Raw genomic sequence first — 7,922 nt, forward strand, 5'->3', positions numbered from 1 at the left:
ACTATCAGTGTCTAATGCATAAATCTGATGAGCAAAATATACGGTGGAAAACTTTGTCACCTGCGCATGTGGCTAAGAGTTTTATGAAGAGAGCCCCGTTTTGAGATCCCGGCCACTGGACTCACTCGAGAACAGACCATTCAGTTTATTTCCAAGTAAGGATGAAAGGAAGACTCCAAACTATGCATGTCGCCTATTCACTGGTGACGCTTTTTAAAGAGAGAAAAAAAAAAGAAGACAGCAGAAAGAGCTGGAAAAGGGTGGAGGGGTGGAGCGCTGCATAAATTTTACATACACAAGGCAGCAGACAAAGTGATTGTTGCTTCCCTGAAACTTTTTTCCCCCCTCTTCAGAAAACACTTTCCCTGCTGAATAGGCACCTATTAGTGACTCCATTATGGGCACAGGGCTCTTGAATGGCTCCTCACTGTGCGTCTTTATCATAGTCAGGCCGTGAATACAGCCGGCCCCCTCCGCCTGCAGCCCAACCAAGCTCCTTACAGCTTGATAGGTGCTGCATTGGTGGTGATGATGGGTGAGGCAGTGATTCTCGCCCCTGTTGTGAGCTCCAGGTGTGGTGGGTTAAGCGTATTGTGCTGCAGACTTTTTCTTTACCACTTGTTCCAATAAAAAAAAAAAAAAAAATGGATGCAATGTTTTACATGCATTAGCTGATCTCCATAATGCCATTCCACTGTCGACCCCCACCGTCGCACCCTGAAACAAGTCAGGCCTCTGGCGAATCGCTGCACACCGCCTCAGAGCCCTGTATTGTTGCTGGATTATTGAGGAGTTAGCTGAAAGAAAGAGGCAGGGGTCTCCAGGGGAGACAGGGGCTAAAGAAGGAGCTTCTTTAGAGGAGTGAGTTACTGCGGCGAAAAGCCCCAAAAAGCACCTGCAGAAGACAAGCGCAAGAAGGCCGAGGCAAGAAGAAATGTTTGCCTTCTTGTCTCCCCTCTGATATACTGTAGACCAGCGTCTCCTGAATGGAGAAGCTTCTATTCATCGGGCCCTGTCACAACATTTTCACCGCACTCGTCCTGCACAAACACCGACCCATCAGTGAGTGAACAAATGTGTGTGTCACTCAACTTTGAAGTTATGTGTGCGCACGCAGTTGAAGGAGGGAGACGCCGAGAGTTAGCAGGACTTTATGATGAATATGGAAGCATTGTTCAGCCATGCTTACCTCCGCAGGGAACCATCTGCTCCCTGTCAATGCATCACCTGCTCGTCTGAGCCGTTTCCAGGGCAACGAGGGGTGGGGGGGATTAGGAGAGGTTATGGCTTTGATGGGAGGGGCCGTCGCCAGGGACTAGGAGGAGGTCTACTGGAAGAGGAAGAGGAGGAGGAGGAGAGTGGGGGCTGATGGGAGAGAGGTAACCCAGCAAATGTCGTCCTCTGCTGGAGCTGCGTGTTACAGCGGAGGGTTAACAGTACTGTGCATGCACTGCAGAGACAAACCACAAGAGCTGAAACACTTGAATATGTTTCTTAGAAGAGAGTAATTTACAAAAACAAGAAAAGTCCTGGAGCCTTTATGAAAGCTGACAAAGGCTTTGGTGCATTCAAGGACAAAAATCACAGTTTTTACTTTTATCACTAGCAGTTTTGTCTTAATGCTCCTAGGTCTTAGGCTACAGCCCCTGTTTAAGTAATTTTATAGGGAATTATAATTGTAGGGAGTTTTTTTAAATTGCTCAGAGCAGCTTTGCAAGAGTCAAAGCTACTGGGCATGGGTGCAGCCCCTCAGTTCATCCTCTCCGACCTGTTGTTTGCTCCTTTCTGTTTATGCCAACTTTCTTCCCATTGGCATCCACTCACAAACAGAAGGATGGAACAGCAGGCGGGTGGGGCTTCTGTTCTCATAGCTGGAGAAATTTGTGCTGTGCAACAGGAATGGAGGTGAATATGTATTCACGCAAGTCAGAATGTTTCAAATCTGGTGAAAAATTTTCTTCACGTTGCATCGGTTGGGATTCTCCCTACCAAAAATGAAGGACAAGCTAAGATCACTGGCCGCTAGAGTCAAATATTTGTAGGTTTCCGACATGACGGTGTTCAGGTTTGGTGTGAATGCACAGATTCAAGGACAGAGAAAAAAGCATTTAAAACAAGGTCTAGTCTGAGTTTTTCGTTCACAGGGATTTTTACTTTGACATCATTATTTGAAACTTTGGACTCGTTTACTATGAGCACCTGTACACCAGCAGAACAATATAAGTATATGACAGGAAGTAAAGAAAAGCCAATTAGATACTGTTTAATATTTATAAAATAAATAAATGTACATCACACTTTTTTTTCCTTTGAAAACAATTAAATTTAGAAAAGTTAGGGAGATTCAGGTCAGGTGTGGGATTTCTTCAGAGTTCCTCAAGTTCAATAAAGTGATTTTTTTTTTTTATCTCATGCTCACAAGTTGTCTCATAAAGTCATAAACGGACAATATGACGCAGTATCCTCTGCAGCAGATGATTCCTGCTGATGGCAGTCCCATGTGTGCATGTAAGACCAGCAGTGATTTCATCTTATGATGCTCCAAGGTGAAACTAACTTGATTAGCTGTGTTCTCTTCATTGTAACGGTGGCAGGAGTGTGCAATCGATTTATTCTGTCTTCAGCCAAATGTAAAGCTGGTGGATTGCTTGTTGATTGTTTGAGGGTGGGGTGGGGGGGGCACATTGCATGTAACATATGGACAACATTATTTAATGTTCCCAGTGAGTGCAGCCAATTTAGGTACTTTAAAAAAACAAACAAACAAAAAAAAAACTAATTTCCCAGTTTTGTTTATAAAATGTCCCATTTTAACTGATGTTTGATCAGTAGCCTTTTTACCAGTGAGGGTACACATCACCACCAATTTAGCTATCATCCAATGTCAAGTGACACCAGGCCCCAAATAAGTACTGCATAGGTATATAACAAATAATTTCTGAATAATATACCAAATATTTGGCATTTTTACTGTTAATCAACTATTATTTATGGTGTGATGTCTGAAAAGTGTTCTGATATCTAGATTTGTTGTTTCAGCAAGGGTGGTGTAGACACTTCACCTACATTTAATTTTTATAATGTAAACATTTTTTCCACCTCCATTTCTGTAAAAACAAATAAAATCATACCATACATCACACATAGTGAGGAAATTACCTGTCATATGTGAGCCTGATTAGCAGCTGCAGAGTGACTTTCCCTTTGTGTGTGTTGATGCAGGTATTATGTGACAAGCTGCGTGAATGAGGATCAATCGCAGGCTTCTCATTGAGCCTCTCCTCCACCTACAGCACGCTGTTCGCTCTGCCCGTGACGGCTGGGTAAACACAGGCCTGAGGACAGCTCGAAAGGCAAACACGTAAGAGCTGACGTTCGGCCGATGAACGCATCAGCCAGCAGCACTTGGAAATGTTTGGGACGTCACATTCAAGACTGTAATATGAACCTTTGTTCAGATAATTAAGCACTTTAGAGTGTTTTCACTGCAGGAAAACCACACCAAGGAAATTTAAAGTCCCCTGAGAGATTCATTTAATTTCTTCTGATTGATACTCCAGTATGAAAACATGCCTGTTCAGTCTGAGAGAACATGTACAGACCTGCTCAGTAGTTAAAAAAAAAAAAAAAGTACACACAATAACTCAATAGAGAAAAATTAAGTGAGAGCAGCTTCCTGGGCAAAAGGTGGACTGGTGGTAGTTCAGTTGTGATACCACCAATCTGCTGGTCAAATAGACCACAAATAAATAGACTTGTTATCTCTTATTGATCTCGTAACCTTATTTGACTCCATTTCAGCTGTATTGTTCAGCCTGCCTTTGCACAGGGGGACAGCGTTTGATCTTATTTTTCCTTTGCAGTATCATAAGGCGTGTATTTACTTTGTTAATTTGTGATGAGTCACATTAAAAGTTTTGGTGCAAACTAAACAGAAAGGCTGTAAATGCTGTGAGGAGGTTAAGAGGTGGTTTTTTTTGTCCTCTCCCCTCCTAAAGATTACAATGTGCACATCGACCTGTGGATCGTGGTTTTTGAGCGCTCTCCTCGGAGATAAATGGTAGTCTGGTCTTAGTGGTTTTATTTATGCTAGGTTTCATTTTGACAGTGGTTTTAAGCTGGCCTAGAGGCCACTATTTGCTGACTGTGTGCTTGGAGTGACAATGCACACAGATGTTTCTGATGTTTGTTCACAATCTTGTGTTTGCCTGCTGGTATCACAGTTTTTCCTGTCTTAAAAGAGCCTTTGGGGAGCGACCACAGACAAAAACACAACCATCAGTTCATGTACAGTAAAGACAATGAGTATTTTACTTCACTTGACAGAAGTCTCTGCATTTTCCTTTTAGTTATGGACATTTTTCAAACAACAATGTTGTACAAATGATATTGCAATGCTAAAGATTTTCCTTTGGCTTTTGGCTCAAAACTCTTTGGCAGAGCCCAGAAATTCTTGCATGCAGGTTGCAAGCCATAAACTAAAGTACTAGACAAATAAAAACTGACTGATGATGCTCGATAAAATGTTGGAGGCTAGTCAGAGATGCACAGAGAGGCTACAGCTAGAATTTAGCTCAAACTGAGGTTTTGCTCTACTTAGGATAACATCAGGACAGTTTGTGGTGTCAACTCTCCAAATAGCCTAACTGCACCCTTCCAAAGGTTTATGGACCAGAGCCTAGAAGAGACTCATCACACAAATGCTGCTTTCGTGGCTCAAAATCATAACAGAATAAAATAAAAAGAATCATTTTTTTTAAGTTAATAATAAACCCGGGCCTGTGTCTGAGACTCCCAGGTGACGCAAGGAGAGGAGATGAGCTGTTATCCACGCTTGAACGCTCACCTGGAGCCGCCCTCCCCGGACGCTGGTTGACTCAGAGAAAGGCTGAGTGACAGGTGAAAGTGACCGCAACTGAAAGAAGGAAACCACCTTTTGTGTTTGGTCACAGAGCCAGGGGAAGGCGGTGACCCAGGCCCCCCTCCCTACGAGCTCATCAGCCTGAGGGTAAGGAGGAAGGGTCTGGATGGATCGTTCTTCATATCATCAATACGTCCTCCAACTACCACAGAGTTGCTACATCACCCCCCCCGTCTGTCAGGCACCTCAGGTCTCCTTAGGTCCTCCTTAAAACAAACTTAATCTAATCTCAATCTTTGCTATATTTGTTAAACAAAATGGCTAAAAAAACAGCAACACAGCAGCCACCTGTAGGTAACACTATCCCTCTCTCTGCAGAGGTGACAAAACAGCTGTCAAGCCCATTATTAGCTTTGTTTGGTGGATTCAATGCAAAAGTGAAAGCGCTAAGATTTTCAGCAACATCTATTTTGTTCTTATTTTCTCTTATTAAATGCACGCCAATTGCAAAGCAGAAGATATCAAGCTGAGGGCAGCATGGTGGCATAGTATAGTCGTATGACATTTACATGAAAGAAGCAGTGCTGGCGGACTCTTGTGCTGAGCTTCGGTGCCCTCTCAGACATCTTCGAATACAATATGCTGGAGGGTTACAATGGATGCGTTTGCCCAGTATGACCAAAAACACGTCGCCTACCCCAGTTTTAAAAAGGTATCACCAAGGTCAACAAGTCAACCTGAAATGGAGCATGCATCTGTCAAACACACAAGTAGCCTCTGAACTACACAGTGATATCAGCTCTTTGTTTCTACTGACTGAAACAACCATGTCCCCATGTGTTACAAGCAAGTTTGGTCGGAGGGAGTGCAAAGACTGAGTCTCACCTGAGTTTATTTTTAAATTTTGGTTAGGTTTGGGGACCAAAACCAAAGTTAATAGTATGTCTTAAAACATTAGAAAGCTCAGTTGTCGAGTTTGTCAGTTCTGCCTCATTTGAAGGCAACACCAGTTCCCATTTCACATGAATTTACTCATACTAACACCAAAGACTTAATACATAACTACAGGTAGTTTTAACAGCTAATGGTCTAAGGGATTGAGTGAAGCTAATGTCCAAAAGTTGTTGAAAAAGTGGTAGTTCATGGTGAGCTGATGGTGGCTCAGGAGCTAAACAGGGTCGTCTCCCAATCCAAGTTTGCTTGTGCAACATACTGAACCCCAAACTGCCCCCATCACATCTATCTTAGCAGGAGTCTGACAGGTAAAAAGTGCTTAAAGATGTGAATGTGGAACCACCGATCTAAATTTCATGACAATCCAGCTCATAGCTGAGAGCTTTCCATAAAGACCAACCCACAGACCCTGCCATCCACAGAACCACACTGCTAACTTAGCTAAAAACAGGTGTATTTGTCACGTCATAGCATGGATCCCTCTCTGTATATTCCTCGAACTCTCTCATTGGATAAAAAGTTGATCCTGGGAGAGTTCCTGTCAGGGCCACGTGTAGTAGGGGACACGACCAGGAAAAGAGATGACTTTCTTGGGTGTAAAATTCAATTATCCAGCGGGTGAGCGCGGCTGAGCGTGTCTGTTGTGAGCGGTGGGCAGACGGCTGCCCGTTCCCAGCGTGCGACAAGGAGGTTAAGAGCCACAGAAAGGCTTCCATTATTCTGAGTGAGAACGGCCCATGTGGCTGGCTGCACGGCCCCTGCTCTCATTCACTCCCCTTTACAACAGCACTGCCGAAAGCCTCCAAGTTTCATTCTCTTTTCCCTGCTCCCACTCCTTCTCTCCCTCCCCTCCCTCTCTTGCTCTCCTGCTCTCAAAAAAGAGCCTCCACAATGCTGCTGGAAAGCTGAAGTGGATTCTTCAGCACCCCTGTGGACAGTCCACATGTGGACAACATTCACAGGATGTCTGTCAACTAGTCCATTAATCAGCAACGTCTCATGAAAGCACAATTAGGAGCCTCACAACTCTATGACCGATTATCATCTCTAAGCACCCCTGCTACTCCTCCTGCACAGCAATGCTCTGTGCTGAAGTCAGCTTTCCTCGTTCGATTGCACTTTTCCACCACAACAATTATGAAAAAAACTGGAATTGTATAATCAGGAGAAAAGCTCAGCTGTCCACACTTTTTTTTTTTTTTAAAGTGTGGACAGCTGCAGCGTGTTCAGAAGCTCACTCCTCGCAGCCTAAACCTATCAGACATTAACACTGACTTGCATCCGTCTAATCATCAGTGTGAGAATGGATCTTCAGTGTGTGAATAAGACTGAGGCCCTATGGAGAAGGCCATTGTAGACCCACACTGCACCACTTCTTGTGATAAATGAGCAATTGTGTCCATCACCATTAATGACAGTAAATGACGCAGTGGGGAGCTCCCATCTACTGTACTGTGTGAGGACAACACTGAGGAACCTTTTGGATTTTATGTGACATCACGTCCCAGATGGGTTCATCTGCAAATTGCTGACCAGAGGAGACGAGCACATACAGAGGGCCATTGTGAGGCCTAATTGGCAGAGAAACTGGATGTTGATGTGCATTTAAATGAGGCTAGTAGCTGCTAGGGTGTGCAAAAAGGACACAAATCTTTCCCTGGCCTTAGCTGCTAACATAGCTTGGTCCATCAAGTTTAAATTTCTGCTGAAATCTCATATTTACAGATTAGTTTTCTCTTAAATGTTCTCTAGTGGTTTAAGTTTCTTCTAAAAACAGCAGAACTTCGAGAAAACCATGACAGTGAAAATGAGAAGGGCACCTCATCCGCCGATCACAGCACGACCAATCAACTCCTGAATCTGCTGGCAACAGCAAGGGTAAAACCCTCAAACAGTCAGATCTGAAGGACTGGCCGAAGCCCATCCTCCGAGTAACCTTCCACAGGAAGGCAGGAAAAATGATGAAGTGGACAGGGAAGACCTTACTAGCCCTCACATACCACCACATCCTCTGGAGAAGACTGGTGTCCGGCCTGCTTTCTCCATAGGGAGTTAAGGCATCAAAATAAGAGAATATCACTAATAGGGATGTTCCTGGTGACTAATT

This window comes from Archocentrus centrarchus, chromosome 23 (assembly GCF_007364275.1).
Source record: "Archocentrus centrarchus isolate MPI-CPG fArcCen1 chromosome 23, fArcCen1, whole genome shotgun sequence".
Classification (NCBI taxonomy): Eukaryota; Metazoa; Chordata; class Actinopteri; order Cichliformes; family Cichlidae; genus Archocentrus; species Archocentrus centrarchus.